This window comes from Pristiophorus japonicus, chromosome 11 (assembly GCF_044704955.1).
Source record: "Pristiophorus japonicus isolate sPriJap1 chromosome 11, sPriJap1.hap1, whole genome shotgun sequence".
In the NCBI taxonomy this organism is placed as follows: domain Eukaryota; kingdom Metazoa; phylum Chordata; class Chondrichthyes; family Pristiophoridae; genus Pristiophorus; species Pristiophorus japonicus.
In genome coordinates this window covers 141,896,018-141,912,985 of record NC_091987.1, presented here as the reverse complement: position 1 = coordinate 141,912,985, position 16,968 = coordinate 141,896,018, and positions in this window count along the sequence as shown.

Sequence of the window (16,968 nt, the reverse complement as noted above, 5' to 3'; positions counted from 1 at the left end):
CTCCGGCCACTGCTCCTCGTCCAGACGCTGCTCCTCCTCCGGTCACTGCTCCCCCGGCCACTGCTCCTCCTCCGGTTGCTCCTCCTCCGGCCGCTGCTCCTCCTCCGGCCACTGCTCCTCCTCCGGTCGCTCCTCCTCCGGCCACTGCTCCTCCTCCGGTTGCTCCTCCTCCGGCCACTGCTCCTCCTCCGGCCACTGCTCCTCCTCCGGTCGCTCCACCTCCGGTCACTGCTCCTGCTCCAGTCGCTCCTCCTCCTGCCACTGCTCCTCCTCCGGTCACTGCTCCTCCTCCGGCCGCTGCTCCTCCTCCGGCCGCTGCTCCTCCTCCGGCCGCTGCTCCTCCTCCGGCCGCTGCTCCTCCTCCAGCCGTTGCTCCACCTCCGGCCACTGCTCCTCCTCCGGTCGCTCCTCCTCCGGCCGCTGCTCCTCCTCTGGTTGCTCCTCCTCCGGCCACTGCTCCTCCTCCGGCCACTGCTCCTCCTCCAGCCGCTGCTCCTCCTCTGGCCACTGCTCCTCCTCCGGCCACTGCTCCTCCTCCAGTCGCTCCTCCTCCGGCCACTGCTCCTCCTCCGGCCACTGCTCCTCCTCCGGTCGCTCCTCCTCCGTTCGCTCCTCCTCCGGCCACTGCTCCTCCTCCGGTCGCTCCTCCTCCGGTCACTGCTCCTCCTCCAGTCGCTCCTCCTCCGGCCACTGCTCCTCCTCCGGTCACTATTCCTCCTCCGGCCACTGCTCCTCCTCCGGTCGCTGCTCCTCCTCCGGCCGCTGCTCCTCCTCCGGCCGCTGCTCCTCCTCCAACCGTTGCTCCACCTCCGGCCACTGCTCCTCCTCCGGTCGCTCCTCCTCCGGCCGCTGCTCCTCCTCTGGTCGCTCCTCCTCCGGCCACTGCTCCTCCTCCGGCCACTGCTCCTCCTCCAGCCGCTGCTCCTCCTCCGGCCACTGCTCCTCCTCCGGTCACTGCTCCTCCTCCAGTCGCTCCTCCACAGGCCACTGCTCCTCCTCCAGTCACTGCTCCTCCTCCGGTCGCTCCTCCTCCGGCCACTGCCCCTCCTCCGGTCACTGCTCCACCTCCGGCCGCTGCTCCTCCTCCGGCCACTGCTCCTCCTCTGGCCGCTGCACCTCCGGTCACAGCTCCTCCGGTCACTGCTCCTCTTCCGGTCACTGCTCCTCCTCCGGTCACTGCTCCTCCTCCGGCCTCTGCTCCTCCTCCAGCCGCTGCTCCTCCTCCGGTCACTGCTCCTCCTACGGCCACTGCTACTCCTCCGGCCACTGTTCCTCGTCCAGCCGCTGCTCCTCCTCCGGTCACTGCTCCTCCGGCCACTGCTCCTCCTCCGGTTGCTCCTCCTCCGGCCGCTGCTCCTCCTCCGGCCACTGCTCCTCCTCCGGTCGCTCCTCCTCCGGCCACTGCTCCTCCTCTGGTTGCTCCTCCTCCGGCCATTGCTCCTCCTCCGGCCACTGCTCCTCCTCCGGTCGCTCCTCCTCCGGGCACTGCTCCTCCTCCGGTCGCTCCTCCTCCGTTCGCTCCTCCTCCGGCCACTGCTCCTCCTCCGGTCGCTCCTCCTCCGGTCACTGCTCCTCCTCCAATCGCTCCTCCTCCGGCCACTGCTCCTCCTCCGGTTGCTCCTCCTCCGGTCACTGCTCCTCCGGTCACTGCTCCTCCTCCGGCCACTGCTCCTCCTCCGGTCGCTGCTCCTCCTCCGGCCGCTGCTCCTCCTCCGGCCGCTGCTCCTCCTCCAGCCGTTGCTCCACCTCCGGCCACTGCTCCTCCTCCGGTCGCTCCTCCTCCGGCCGCTGCTCCTCCTCTGGTCGCTCCTCCTCCGGCCACTGCTCCTCCTCCGGCCACTGTTCCTCCTCCAGCCGCTGCTCCTCCTCTGGCCACTGCTCCTCCTCCGGCCACTGCTCCTCCTCCGGTCGCTCCTCCTCCGGCCACTGCTCCTCCTCCGGTCGCTCCTCCTCCTGGCACTGCTCCTCCTCCGGTCGCTCCTCCTCCGTTCGCTCCTCCTCCGGCCACTGCTCCTCCTCCGGTCGCTCCTCCTCCGGTCACTGCTCCTCCTCCAGTCGCTCCTCCTCCGGCCACTGCTCCTCCTCCGGTCACTGCTCCTCCTCCGGCCACTGCTCCTCCTCCGGTCGCTGCTCCTCCTCCGGCCGCTGCTCCTCCTCCAGCCGTTGCTCCACCTCCGGCCACTGCTCCTCCTCCGGTCACTCCTCCTCCGGCCGCTGCTCCTCCTCTGGTCGCTCCTCCTCCGGCCACTGCTCCTCCTCCGGCCACTGCTCCTCCTCCAGCCGCTGCTCCTCCTCCGGCCACTGCTCCTCCTCCGGCCACTGCTCCTCCTCCGGTCGCTCCTCCTCCGGTCACTGCTCCTCCTCCAGTCTCACCTCCTCCGGCCACTGCTCCTCCTCCGGTCACTGCTCCTCCTCCAGTCGCTCCTCCACAGGCCACTGCTCCTCCTCCAGTCACTGCTCCTCCTCCGGTCGCTCCTCCTCCGGCCACTGCTCCTCCTCCGGTCGCTCCTCCTCCGGTCACTGCTCCTCCTCCAGTCTCACCTCCTCCGGCCACTGCTCCTCCTCCGGTCACTGCTCCTCCTCCAGTCGCTCCTCCACAGGCCACTGCTCCTCCTCCAGTCACTGCTCCTCCTCCGGTCGCTCCTCCTCCGGCCACTGCCCCTCCTCCGGTCACTGCTCCACCTCCAGCCGCTGCTCCTCCTCCGGCCACTGCTCCTCCTCCGGCCACTGCTCCTCCTCCGGTCGCTCCTCCTCCGGCCACTGCTCCTCCTCCGGCCACTGCTCCTCCTCCGGTCGCTCCTCCTCCGGCCGCTGCTCCTCCTCTGGTCGCTCCTCCTCCGGCCACTGCTCCTCCTCCGGCCACTGCTCCTCCTCCAGCCGCTGCTCCTCCTCCGGCCACTGCTCCTCCTCCGGCCACTGCTCCTCCTCCGGTCGCTCCTCCTCCGGTCACTGCTCCTCCAGTCGCACCTCCTCCGGCCACTGCTCCTCCTCCGGTCACTGCTCCTCCTCCAGTCGCTCCTCCACAGGCCACTGCTCCTCCTCCAGTCACTGCTCCTCCTCCGGTCGCTCCTCCTCCGGCCACTGCCCCTCCTCCGGTCACTGCTCCACCTCCGGCCGCTGCTCCTCCTCCGGCCACTGCTCCTCCTCTGGCCACTGCTCCTCCGGTCACTACTCCTCCGGTCACTGCTCCTCTTCCGGTCACTGCTCCTCCTCCGGTCACTTCTCCTCCTCCGGCCTCTGCTCCTCCTCCAGCCGCTGCTCCTCCTCCGGTCACTGCTCCTCCAACGGCCACTGCTTCTCCTCCGGCCACTGCTCCTCGTCCAGACGCTGCTCCTCCTCCGGTCACTGCTCCCCCGGCCACTGCTCCTCCTCCGGTTGCTCCTCCTCCGGCCGCTGCTCCTCCTCCGGCCACTGCTCCTCCTCCGGTCGCTCCTCCTCCGGCCACTGCTCCTCCTCCGGTTGCTCCTCCTCCGGCCACTGCTCCTCCTCCGGCCACTGCTCCTCCTCCGGTCGCTCCACCTCCGGTCACTGCTCCTGCTCCAGTCGCTCCTCCTCCTGCCACTGCTCCTCCTCCGGTCACTGCTCCTCCTCCGGCCGCTGCTCCTCCTCCGGTCGCTGCTCCTCCTCCGGCCGCTGCTCCTCCTCCGGCCGCTGCTCCTCCTCCAGCCGTTGCTCCACCTCCGGCCACTGCTCCTCCTCCGGTCGCTCCTCCTCCGGCCGCTGCTCCTCCTCTGGTTGCTCCTCCTCCGGCCACTGCTCCTCCTCCGGCCACTGCTCCTCCTCCAGCCGCTGCTCCTCCTCTGGCCACTGCTCCTCCTCCGGCCACTGCTCCTCCTCCGGTCGCTCCTCCTCCGGCCACTGCTCCTCCTCCGGCCACTGCTCCTCCTCCGGTCGCTCCTCCTCCGTTCGCTCCTCCTCCGGCCACTGCTCCTCCTCCGGTCGCTCCTCCTCCGGTCACTGCTCCTCCTCCAGTCGCTCCTCCTCCGGCCACTGCTCCTCCTCCGGTCACTATTCCTCCTCCGGCCACTGCTCCTCCTCCGGTCGCTGCTCCTCCTCCGGCCGCTGCTCCTCCTCCGGCCGCTGCTCCTCCTCCAACCGTTGCTCCACCTCCGGCCACTGCTCCTCCTCCGGTCGCTCCTCCTCCGGCCGCTGCTCCTCCTCTGGTCGCTCCTCCTCCGGCCACTGCTCCTCCTCCGGCCACTGCTCCTCCTCCAGCCGCTGCTCCTCCTCCGGCCACTGCTCCTCCTCCGGTCACTGCTCCTCCTCCAGTCGCTCCTCCACAGGCCACTGCTCCTCCTCCAGTCACTGCTCCTCCTCCGGTCGCTCCTCCTCCGGCCACTGCCCCTCCTCCGGTCACTGCTCCACCTCCGGCCGCTGCTCCTCCTCCGGCCACTGCTCCTCCTCTGGCCGCTGCACCTCCGGTCACAGCTCCTCCGGTCACTGCTCCTCTTCCGGTCACTGCTCCTCCTCCGGTCACTGCTCCTCCTCCGGCCTCTGCTCCTCCTCCAGCCGCTGCTCCTCCTCCGGTCACTGCTCCTCCTACGGCCACTGCTACTCCTCCGGCCACTGTTCCTCGTCCAGCCGCTGCTCCTCCTCCGGTCACTGCTCCTCCGGCCACTGCTCCTCCTCCGGTTGCTCCTCCTCCGGCCGCTGCTCCTCCTCCGGCCACTGCTCCTCCTCCGGTCGCTCCTCCTCCGGCCACTGCTCCTCCTCTGGTTGCTCCTCCTCCGGCCATTGCTCCTCCTCCGGCCACTGCTCCTCCTCCGGTCGCTCCTCCTCCGGGCACTGCTCCTCCTCCGGTCGCTCCTCCTCCGTTCGCTCCTCCTCCGGCCACTGCTCCTCCTCCGGTCGCTCCTCCTCCGGTCACTGCTCCTCCTCCAATCGCTCCTCCTCCGGCCACTGCTCCTCCTCCGGTTGCTCCTCCTCCGGTCACTGCTCCTCCGGTCACTGCTCCTCCTCCGGCCACTGCTCCTCCTCCGGTCGCTGCTCCTCCTCCGGCCGCTGCTCCTCCTCCGGCCGCTGCTCCTCCTCCAGCCGTTGCTCCACCTCCGGCCACTGCTCCTCCTCCGGTCGCTCCTCCTCCGGCCGCTGCTCCTCCTCTGGTCGCTCCTCCTCCGGCCACTGCTCCTCCTCCGGCCACTGTTCCTCCTCCAGCCGCTGCTCCTCCTCTGGCCACTGCTCCTCCTCCGGCCACTGCTCCTCCTCCGGTCGTTCCTCCTCCGGCCACTGCTCCTCCTCCGGCCACTGCTCCTCCTCCGGTCGCTCCTCCTCCGGCCGCTGCTCCTCTGGTCGCTCCTCATCCGGCCACTGCTCCTCCTCCGGCCGCTGCTCCTCCGGTCACTGCTCCTCCTACGGCCACTGCTCCTCCTCCGGCCACTGCTCATCGTCCAGCCGCTGCTCCTCCTCCGGTCACTGCTCCTCCGGCCACTGCTCCTCCTCCGGTTGCTCCTCCTCCGGCCGCTGCTCCTCCTCCGGCCACTGCTCCTCCTTCGGTCGCTCCTCCTCCGGCCACTGCTCCTCCTCTGGTTGCTCCTCCTCCGGCCACTGCTCCTCCTCCGGCCACTGCTCCTCCTCCGGTCGCTCCTCCTCCTGGCACTGCTCCTCCTCCGGTCGCTCCTCCTCCGTTCGCTCCTCCTCCGGCCACTGCTCCTCCTCCGGTCGCTCCTCCTCCGGTCACTGCTCCTCCTCCAGTCGCTCCTCCTCCGGCCACTGCTCCTCCTCCGGTCACTGCTCCTCCTCCGGCCACTGCTCCTCCTCCGGTCGCTGCTCCTCCTCCGGCCGCTGCTCCTCCTCCAGCGATTGCTCCACCTCCGTCCACTGCTCCTCCTCCGGTCGCTCCTCCTCCGGCCGCTGCTCCTCCTCTGGTCGCTCCTCCTCCGGCCACTGCTCCTCCTCCGGCCACTGCTCCTCCTCCAGCCGCTGCTCCTCCTCCGGCCACTGCTCCTCCTCCGGCCACTGCTCCTCCTCCGGTCGCTCCTCCTCCGGTCACTGCTCCTCCTCCAGTCGCACCTCCTCCGGCCACTGCTCCTCCTCCGGTCACTGCTCCTCCTCCAGTCGCTCCTCCACAGGCCACTGCTCCTCCTCCAGTCACTGCTCCTCCTCCGGTCGCTCCTCCTCCGGCCACTGCCCCTCCTCCGGTCACTGCTCCACCTCCGGCCGCTGCTCCTCCTCCGGCCACTGCTCCTCCTCTGGCCGCTGCTCCTCCGGTCACTGCTCCTCCGGTCACTGCTCCTCTTCTGGTCACTGCTCCTCCTCCAGCCGCTGCTCCTCCTCCGGCCACTGCTCCTCCTCCGGCCACTGCTCCTCCTCCGGTCGCTCCTCCTCCGGCCACTGCTCCTCCTCCGGCCACTGCTCCTCCTCCGGTCGCTCCTCCTCCGGTCACTGCTCCTCCAGTCGCACCTCCTCCGGCCACTGCTCCTCCTCCGGTCACTGATCCTCCTCCAGTCGCTCCTCCACAGGCCACTGCTCCTCCTCCAGTCACTGCTCCTCCTCCGGTCGCTCCTCCTCCGGCCACTGCCCCTCCTCCGGTCACTGCTCCACCTCCGGCCGCTGCTCCTCCTCCGGCCACTGCTCCTCCTCTGGCCGCTGCTCCTCCGGTCACTACTCCTCCGGTCACTGCTCCTCTTCCGGTCACTGCTCCTCCTCCGGTCACTGCTCCTCCTCCGGCCTCTGCTCCTCCTCCAGCCGCTGCTCCTCCTCCGGTCACTGCTCCTCCTACGGCCACTGCTTCTCCTCCGGCCACTGCTCCTCGTCCAGCCGCTGCTCCTCCTCCGGTCACTGCTCCCCCGGCCACTGCTCCTCTTCCGGTTGCTCCTCCTCCGGCCGCTGCTCCTCCTCCGGCCACTGCTCCTCCTCCGGTCGCTCCTCCTCCGGCCACTGCTCCTCCTCTGGTTGCTCCTCCTCCGGCCACTGCTCCTCCTCCGGCCACTGCTCCTCCTCCGGTCGCTCCTCCTCCGGGCACTGCTCCTCCTCCGGTCACTGCTCCTCCTCCGGCCGCTGCTCCTCCTCCGGTCGCTGCTCCTCCTCCGGCCGCTGCTCCTCCTCCGGCCGCTGCTCCTCCTCCAGCCGTTGCTCCACCTCCGGCCACTGCTCCTCCACCGGTCGCTCCTCCTCCGGCCGCTGCTCCTCCTCTGGTTGCTCCTCCTCCGGCCACTGCTCCTCCTCCGGCCACTGCTCCTCCTCCAGCCGCTGCTCCTCCTCTGGCCACTGCTCCTCCTCCGGCCACTGCTCCCCTTCCGGTCGCTCCTCCTCCGGCCACTGCTCCTCCTCCGGCCACTGCTCCTCCTCCGGTCGCTCCTCCTCCGGTCACTGCTCCTCCTCCAGTCGCTCCTCCTCCGGCCACTGCTCCTCCTCCGGTCACTATTCCTCCTCCGGCCACTGCTCCTCCTCCGGTCGCTGCTCCTCCTCCGGCCGCTGCTCCTCCTCCGGCCGCTGCTCCTCCTCCAACCGTTGCTCCACCTCCGGCCACTGCTCCTCCTCCGGTCGCTCCTCCTCCGGCCGCTGCTCCTCCTCTGGTCGCTCCTCCTCCGGCCACTGCTCCTCCTCCGGCCACTGCTCCTCCTCCAGCCGCTGCTCCTCCTCTGGCCACTGCTCCTCCTCCGGCCACTGCTCCTCCTCCGGTCGCTCCTCCTCCGGCCGCTGCTCCTCCACTGGTCGCTCCTCCTCCGGCCACTGCTCCTCCTCCGGCCACTGCTCCTCCTCCAGCCGCTGCTCCTCCTCCGGCCACTGCTCCTCCTCCGGCCACTGCTCCTCCTCCAGCCGCTGCTCCTCCTCCGGCCACTGCTCCTCCTCCGGCCACTGCTTCTCCTCCGGTCGCTCCTCCTCCGTTCGCTCCTCCTCCGGCCACTGCTCCTCCTCCGGTCACTCCTCCTCCGGTCACTGCTCCTCCTCCAGTCGCTCCTCCTCCGGCCACTGCTCCTCCTCCGGCCACTGCTCCTCCTCCGGCCACTGCTCCTCCTCCGGTCGCTCCTCCTCCGGCCACTGCCCCTCCTCCGGTCACTGCTCCACCTCCGGCCGCTGCTCCTCCTCCGGCCACTGCTCCTCCTCTGGCCGCTGCTCCTCCGGTCACTACTCCTCCGGTCACTGCTCCTCTTCCGGTCACTGCTCCTCCTCCGGTCACTGCTCCTCCTCCGGCCTCTGCTCCTCCTCCAGCCGCTGCTCCTCCTCCGGTCACTGCTCCTCCTACGGCCACTGCTTCTCCTCCGGCCACTGCTCCTCGTCCAGCCGCTGCTCCTCCTCCGGTCACTGCTCCCCCGGCCACTGCTCCTCCTCCGGTTGCTCCTCCTCCGGCCGCTGCTCCTCCTCCGGCCACTGCTCCTCCTCCGGTCGCTCCTCCTCCGGCCGCTGCTCCTCCTCCGGTCACTGCTCCTCCTCCGGCCACTGCTCCTCCTCCGGCCACTGTTCCTCGTCCAGCCGCTGCTCCTCCTCCGGTCACTGCTCCTCCGGCCACTGCTCCTCCTCCGGTTGCTCCTCCTCCGGCCGCTGCTCCTCCTCCGGCCACTGCTCCTCCTCCGGTCGCTCCTCCTCCGGCCACTGCTCCTCCTCTGGTTGCTCCTCCTCCGGCCACTGCTCCTCCTCCGGCCACTGCTCCTCCTCCGGTCGCTCCTCCTCCGGGCACTGCTCCTCCTCCGGTCGCTCCTCCTCCGTTCGCTCCTCCTCCGGCCACTGCTCCTCCTCCGGTCGCTCCTCCTCCGGTCACTGCTCCTCCTCCAATCGCTCCTCCTCCGGCCACTGCTCCTCCTCCGGTTGCTCCTCCTCCGGTCACTGCTCCTCCGGTCACTGCTCCTCCTCCGGCCACTGCTCCTCCTCCGGTCGCTGCTCCTCCTCCGGCCGCTGCTCCTCCTCCGGCCGCTGCTCCTCCTCAAGCCGTTGCTCCACCTCCGGCCACTGCTCCTCCTCCGGTCGCTCCTCCTCCGGCCGCTGCTCCTCCTCTGGTCGCTCCTCCTCCGGCCACTGCTCCTCCTCCGGCCACTGTTCCTCCTCCAGCCGCTGCTCCTCCTCTGGCCACTGCTCCTCCTCCGGCCACTGCTCCTCCTCCGGTCGCTCCTCCTCCGGCCACTGCTCCTCCTCCGGCCACTGCTCCTCCTCCGGTCGCTCCTCCTCCGGCCGCTGCTCCTCTGGTCGCTCCTCCTCCGGCCACTGCTCCTCCTCCGGCCGCTGCTCCTCCGGTCACTGCTCCTCCTACGGCCACTGCTCCTCCTCCGGCCACTGCTCATCGTCCAGCCGCTGCTCCTCCTCCGGTCACTGCTCCTCCGGCCACTGCTCCTCCTCCGGTTGCTCCTCCTCCGGCCGCTGCTCCTCCTCCGGCCACTGCTCCTCCTTCGGTCGCTCCTCCTCCGGCCACTGCTCCTCCTCTGGTTGCTCCTCCTCCGGCCACTGCTCCTCCTCCGGCCACTGCTCCTCCTCCGGTCGCTCCTCCTCCTGGCACTGCTCCTCCTCCGGTCGCTCCTCCTCCGTTCGCTCCTCCTCCGGCCACTGCTCCTCCTCCGGTCGCTCCTCCTCCGGTCACTGCTCCTCCTCCAGTCGCTCCTCCTCCGGCCACTGCTCCTCCTCCGGTCACTGCTCCTCCTCCGGCCACTGCTCCTCCTCCGGTCGCTGCTCCTCCTCCGGCCGCTGCTCCTCCTCCAGCCGTTGCTCCACCTCCGGCCACTGCTCCTCCTCCGGTCGCTCCTCCTCCGGCCGCTGCTCCTCCTCTGGTCGCTCCTCCTCCGGCCACTGCTCCTCCTCCGGCCACTGCTCCTCCTCCAGCCGCTGCTCCTCCTCCGGCCACTGCTCCTCCTCCGGCCACTGCTCCTCCTCCGGTCGCTCCTCCTCCGGTCACTGCTCCTCCTCCAGTCGCACCTCCTCCGGCCACTGCTCCTCCTCCGGTCACTGCTCCTCCTCCAGTCGCTCCTCCACAGGCCACTGCTCCTCCTCCAGTCACTGCTCCTCCTCCGGTCGCTCCTCCTCCGGCCACTGCCCCTCCTCCGGTCACTGCTCCACCTCCGGCCGCTGCTCCTCCTCCGGCCACTGCTCCTCCTCTGGCCGCTGCTCCTCCGGTCACTGCTCCTCCGGTCACTGCTCCTCTTCCGGTCACTGCTCCTCCTCCAGCCGCTGCTCCTCCTCCGGCCACTGCTCCTCCTCCGGCCACTGCTCCTCCTCCGGTCGCTCCTCCTCCGGCCACTGCTCCTCCTCCGGCCACTGCTCCTCCTCCGGTCGCTCCTCCTCCGGTCACTGCTCCTCCAGTCGCACCTCCTCCGGCCACTGCTCCTCCTCCGGTCACTGCTCCTCCTCCAGTCGCTCCTCCACAGGCCACTGCTCCTCCTCCAGTCACTGCTCCTCCTCCGGTCGCTCCTCCTCCGGCCACTGCCCCTCCTCCGGTCACTGCTCCACCTCCGGCCGCTGCTCCTCCTCCGGCCACTGCTCCTCCTCTGGCCGCTGCTCCTCCGGTCACTACTCCTCCGGTCACTGCTCCTCTTCCGGTCACTGCTCCTCCTCCGGTCACTGCTCCTCCTCCGGCCTCTGCTCCTCCTCCAGCCGCTGCTCCTCCTCCGGTCACTGCTCCTCCTACGGCCACTGCTTCTCCTCCGGCCACTGCTCCTCGTCCAGCCGCTGCTCCTCCTCCGGTCACTGCTCCCCCGGCCACTGCTCCTCTTCCGGTTGCTCCTCCTCCGGCCGCTGCTCCTCCTCCGGCCACTGCTCCTCCTCCGGTCGCTCCTCCTCCGGCCACTGCTCCTCCTCTGGTTGCTCCTCCTCCGGCCACTGCTCCTCCTCCGGCCACTGCTCCTCCTCCGGTCGCTCCTCCTCCGGGCACTGCTCCTCCTCCGGTCACTGCTCCTCCTCCGGCCGCTGCTCCTCCTCCGGTCGCTGCTCCTCCTCCGGCCGCTGCTCCTCCTCCGGCCGCTGCTCCTCCTCCAGCCGTTGCTCCACCTCCGGCCACTGCTCCTCCTCCGGTCGCTCCTCCTCCGGCCGCTGCTCCTCCTCTGGTTGCTCCTCCTCCGGCCACTGCTCCTCCTCCGGCCACTGCTCCTCCTCCAGCCGCTGCTCCTCCTCTGGCCACTGCTCCTCCTCCGGCCACTGCTCCCCTTCCGGTCGCTCCTCCTCCGGCCACTGCTCCTCCTCCGGCCACTGCTCCTCCTCCGGTCGCTCCTCCTCCGGTCACTGCTCCTCCTCCAGTCGCTCCTCCTCCGGCCACTGCTCCTCCTCCGGTCACTATTCCTCCTCCGGCCACTGCTCCTCCTCCGGTCGCTGCTCCTCCTCCGGCCGCTGCTCCTCCTCCGGCCGCTGCTCCTCCTCCAACCGTTGCTCCACCTCCGGCCACTGCTCCTCCTCCGGTCGCTCCTCCTCCGGCCGCTGCTCCTCCTCTGGTCGCTCCTCCTCCGGCCACTGCTCCTCCTCCGGCCACTGCTCCTCCTCCAGCCGCTGCTCCTCCTCTGGCCACTGCTCCTCCTCCGGCCACTGCTCCTCCTCCGGTCGCTCCTCCTCCGGCCGCTGCTCCTCCACTGGTCGCTCCTCCTCCGGCCACTGCTCCTCCTCCGGCCACTGCTCCTCCTCCAGCCGCTGCTCCTCCTCCGGCCACTGCTCCTCCTCCGGCCACTGCTCCTCCTCCAGCCGCTGCTCCTCCTCCGGCCACTGCTCCTCCTCCGGCCACTGCTTCTCCTCCGGTCGCTCCTCCTCCGTTCGCTCCTCCTCCGGCCACTGCTCCTCCTCCGGTCACTCCTCCTCCGGTCACTGCTCCTCCTCCAGTCGCTCCTCCTCCGGCCACTGCTCCTCCTCCGGCCACTGCTCCTCCTCCGGCCACTGCTCCTCCTCCGGTCGCTCCTCCTCCGGCCACTGCCCCTCCTCCGGTCACTGCTCCACCTCCGGCCGCTGCTCCTCCTCCGGCCACTGCTCCTCCTCTGGCCGCTGCTCCTCCGGTCACTACTCCTCCGGTCACTGCTCCTCTTCCGGTCACTGCTCCTCCTCCGGTCACTGCTCCTCCTCCGGCCTCTGCTCCTCCTCCAGCCGCTGCTCCTCCTCCGGTCACTGCTCCTCCTACGGCCACTGCTTCTCCTCCGGCCACTGCTCCTCGTCCAGCCGCTGCTCCTCCTCCGGTCACTGCTCCCCCGGCCACTGCTCCTCCTCCGGTTGCTCCTCCTCCGGCCGCTGCTCCTCCTCCGGCCACTGCTCCTCCTCCGGTCGCTCCTCCTCCGGCCACTGCTCCTCCTCTGGTTGCTCCTCCTCCGGCCACTGCTCCTCCTCCGGCCACTGCTCCTCCTCCGGTCGCTCCTCCTCCGGGCACTGCTCCTCCTCCGGTCGCTCCTCCTCCGTTCGCTCCTCCTCCGGCCACTGCTCCTCCTCCGGTCGCTCCACCTCCGGTCACTGCTCCTGCTCCAGTCGCTCCTCCTCCTGCCACTGCTCCTCCTCCGGTCACTGCTCCTCCTCCGGCCGCTGCTCCTCCTCCGGTCGCTGCTCCTCCTCCGGCCGCTGCTCCTCCTCCGGCCGCTGCTCCTCCTCCAGCCGTTGCTCCACCTCCGGCCACTGCTCCTCCTCCGGTCGCTCCTCCTCCGGCCGCTGCTCCTCCTCTGGTTGCTCCTCCTCCGGCCACTGCTCCTCCTCCGGCCACTGCTCCTCCTCCAGCCGCTGCTCCTCCTCTGGCCACTGCTCCTCCTCCGGCCACTGCTCCTCCTCCGGTCGCTCCTCCTGCGGCCACTGCTCCTCCTCCGGCCACTGCTCCTCCTCCGGTCGCTCCTCCTCCGTTCGCTCCTCCTCCGGCCACTGCTCCTCCTCCGGTCGCTCCTCCTCCGGTCACTGCTCCTCCTCCAGTCGCTCCTCCTCCGGCCACTGCTCCTCCTCCGGTCACTATTCCTCCTCCGGCCACTGCTCCTCCTCCGGTCGCTGCTCCTCCTCCGGCCGCTGCTCCTCCTCCGGCCGCTGCTCCTCCTCCAACCGTTGCTCCACCTCCGGCCACTGCTCCTCCTCCGGTCGCTCCTCCTCCGGCCGCTGCTCCTCCTCTGGGCGCTCCTCCTCCGGCCACTGCTCCTCCTCCGGCCACTGCTCCTCCTCCAGCCGCTGCTCCTCCTCTGGCCACTGCTCCTCCTCCGGCCACTGCTCCTCCTCCGGTCGCTCCTCCTCCGGCCGCTGCTCCTCCACTGGTCGCTCCTCCTCCGGCCACTGCTCCTCCTCCGGCCACTGCTCCTCCTCCAGCCGCTGCTCCTCCTCCGGCCACTGCTCCTCCTCCGGCCACTGCTCCTCCTCCAGCCGCTGCTCCTCCTCCGGCCACTGCTCCTCCTCCGGCCACTGCTTCTCCTCCGGTCGCTCCTCCTCCGTTCGCTCCTCCTCCGGCCACTGCTCCTCCTCCGGTCACTCCTCCTCCGGTCACTGCTCCTCCTCCAGTCGCTCCTCCTCCGGCCACTGCTCCTCCTCCGGCCACTGCTCCTCCTCCGGCCACTGCTCCTCCTCCGGTCGCTGCTCCTCCTCCGGCCGCTGCTCCTCCACCGGCCGCTGCTCCTCCTCCAGCCGTTGCTCCACCTCCGTCCACTGCTCCTCCTCCGGTCGCTCCTCCTCCGGCCGCTGCTCCTCCTCTGGTCGCTCCTCCTCCGGCCACTGCTCCTCCTCCGGCCACTGCTCCTCCTCCAGCCGCTGCTTCTCCTCTGGCCACTGCTCCTCCTCCGGCCACTGCTCCTCCTCCGGTCGCTCCTCCTCCGGCCACTGCTCCTCCTCCGGTCGCTCCTCCTCCGGCCGCTGCTCCTCCTCTGGTCGCTCCTCCTCCGGCCACTGCTCCTCCTCCGGCCACTGCTCCTCCTCCAGCCGCTGCTCCTCCTCCGGCCACTGCTCCTCCTCCGGCCACTGCTCCTCCTCCGGTCGCTCCTCCTCCGGTCACTGCTCCTCCTCCAGTCGCACCTCCTCCGGCCACTGCTCCTCCTCCGGTCACTGCTCCTCCTCCAGTCGCTCCTCCACAGGCCACTGCTCCTCCTCCAGTCACTGCTCCTCCTCCGTTCGCTCCTCCTCCGGCCACTGCTCCTCCTCTGGCCGCTGCTCCTCCGGTCACTGCTCCTCCGGTCACTGCTCCTCTTCCGGTCACTGCTCCTCCTCCGGTCACTGCTCCTCCTCCGGCCTCTGCTCCTCCTCCAGCCGCTGCTCCTCCTCCGGTCACTGCTCCTCCTACGGCCACTGCTCCTCCTCCGGCCACTGCTCCTCGTCCAGCCGCTGCTCCTCCTCCGGTCACTGCTCCTCCGGCCACTGCTCCTCCTCCGATTGCTCCTCCTCCGGCCGCTGCTCCTCCTCCGGCCACTGCTCCTCCTCCGGTCGCTCCTCCTCCGGCCACTGCTCCTCCTCTGGTTGCTCCTCCTCCGGCCACTGCTCCTTCTCCGGCCACTGCTCATCCTCCGGTCGCTCCTCCTCCGGGCACTGCTCCTCCTCCGGTCGCTCCTCCTCCGTTCGCTCCTCCTCCGGCCACTGCTCCTCCTCCGGTCGCTCCTCCTCCGGTCACTGCTCCTCCTCCAGTCGCTCCTCCTCCGGCCACTGCTCCTCCTCCGGTCACTGCTCCTCCTCCAGTCGCTCCTCCACAGGCCACTGCTCCTCCTCCAGTCACTGCTCCTCCTCCGTTCGCTCCTCCTCCGGCCACTGCTCCTCCTCTGGCCGCTGCTCCTCCGGTCACTGCTCCTCCGGTCACTGCTCCTCTTCCGGTCACTGCTCCTCCTCCGGTCACTGCTCCTCCTCCGGCCTCTGCTCCTCCTCCAGCCGCTGCTCCTCCTCCGGTCACTGCTCCTCCTACGGCCACTGCTCCTCCTCCGGCCACTGCTCCTCGTCCAGCCGCTGCTCCTCCTCCGGTCACTGCTCCTCCGGCCACTGCTCCTCCTCCGGTTGCTCCTCCTCCGGCCGCTGCTCCTCCTCCGGCCACTGCTCCTCCTCCGGTCGCTCCTCCTCCGGCCACTGCTCCTCCTCTGGTTGCTCCTCCTCCGGCCACTGCTCCTTCTCCGGCCACTGCTCATCCTCCGGTCGCTCCTCCTCCGGGCACTGCTCCTCCTCCGGTCGCTCCTCCTCCGTTCGCTCCTCCTCCGGCCACTGCTCCTCCTCCGGTCGCTCCTCCTCCGGTCACTGCTCCTCCTCCAGTCGCTCCTCCTCCGGCCACTGCTCCTCCTCCGGTCACTGCTCCTCCTCCGGCCACTGCTCCTCCTCCGGTCGCTGCTCCTCCTCCGGCCGCTGCTCCTCCTCCGGCCGCTGCTCCTCCTCCAGCCGTTGCTCCACGTCCGGCCACTGCTCCTCCTCCGGTCGCTCCTCCTCCGGCCGCTGCTTCTCCTCTGGTCGCTCCTCCTCCGGCCACTGCTCCTCCTCCGGCCACTGCTCCTCCTGCAGCCGCTGCTCCTCCTCCGGCCACTGCTCCTCCACCGGCCACTGCTCCTCCTCCGGTCGCTCCTCCTCCGGTCACTGCTCCTCCTCCAGTCGCACCTCCTCCGGCCACTGCTCCTCCTCCGGTCACTGCTCCTCCTCCGGTCGCTCCTCCTCCGGCCACTGCCCCTCCTCCGGTCACTGCTCCACCTCCGGCCGCTGCTCCTCCTCCGGCCACTGCTCCTCCTCTGGCCGCTGCTCCTCCGGTCACTGCTCCTCCGGTCACTGCTCCTCTTCCGGTCACTGCTCCTCCTCCAGTCACTGCTCCTCCTCCGGCCTCTGCTCCTCCTCCAGCCGCTGCTCCTCCTCCGGTCACTGCTCCTCCTACGGTCACTGCTCCTCCTACGGCCACTGCTCCTCCTCCGGCCACTGCTCCTCGTCCAGCCGCTGCTCCTTCTCCGGTCACTGCTCCTCCGGCCACTGCTCCTCCTCCGGTTGCTCCTCCTCCGGCCGCTGCTCCTCCTCCGGCCACTGCTCCTCCTCCGGTCGCTCCTCCTCCGGCCACTGCTCCTCCTCTGGTTGCTCCTCCTCCGGCCACTGCTCCTCCTCCGGCCACTGCTCCTCCTCCGGTCGCTCCTCCTCCTGGCACTGCTCCTCCTCCGGTCGCTCCTCCTCCGTTCGCTCCTCCTCCGGCCACTGCTCCTCCTCCGGTCGCTCCTCCTCCGGTCACTGCTCCTCCTCCAGTCGCTCCTCCTCCGGCCACTGCTCCTCCTCCGGTCACTGCTCCTCCTCCGGCCACTGCTCCTCCTCCGGTCGCTGCTCCTCCTCCGGCCGCTGCTCCTCCACCGGCCGCTGCTGCTCCTCCAGCCGTTGCTCCACCTCCTTCCACTGCTCCTCCTCCGGTCGCTCCTCCTCCGGCCGCTGCTCCTCCTCTGGTCGCTCCTCCTCCAGCCACTGCTCCTCCTCCGGCCACTGCTCTTCCTCCAGCCGCTGCTCCTCCTCCGGTCGCTCCTCCTCCGGCCACTGCTCCTCCTCCAGTCACTGCTCCTCCTCCGGTCGCTCCTCCTCCGGCCACTGCCCCTCCTCCGGTCACTGCTCCACCTCCGGCCGCTGCTCCTCCTCCGGCCACTGCTCCTCCTCTGGCCGCTGCTCCTCCGGTCACTGCTCCTCCGGTCACTGCTCCTCTTCCGGTCACTGCTCCTCCTCCAGTCACTGCTCCTCCTCCGGCCTCTGCTCCTCCTCCAGCCGCTGCTCCTCCTCCGGTCACTGCTCCTCCTACGGTCACTGCTCCTCCTACGGCCACTGCTCCTCCTCCGGCCACTGCTCCTCATCCAGCCGCTGCTCCTCCTCCGGTCACTGCTCCTCCGGCCACTGCTCCTCCTCCGGTTGCTCCTCCTCCGGCCGCTGCTCCTCCTCCGGCCACTGCTCCTCCTCCGGTCGCTCCTCCTCCGGCCACTGCTCCTCCTCTGGTTGCTCCTCCTCCGGCCACTGCTCCTCCTCCGGCCACTGCTCCTCCTCCGGTCGCTCCTCCTCCGGGCACTGCTCCTCCTCCGGTCGCTCCTCCTCCGTTCGCTCCTCCTCCGGCCACTGCTCCTCCTCCGGTCGCTCCTCCTCCGGTCACTGCTCCTCCTCCAGTCGCTCCTCCTCCGGCCACTGCTCCTCCTCCGGTCACTGCTCCTC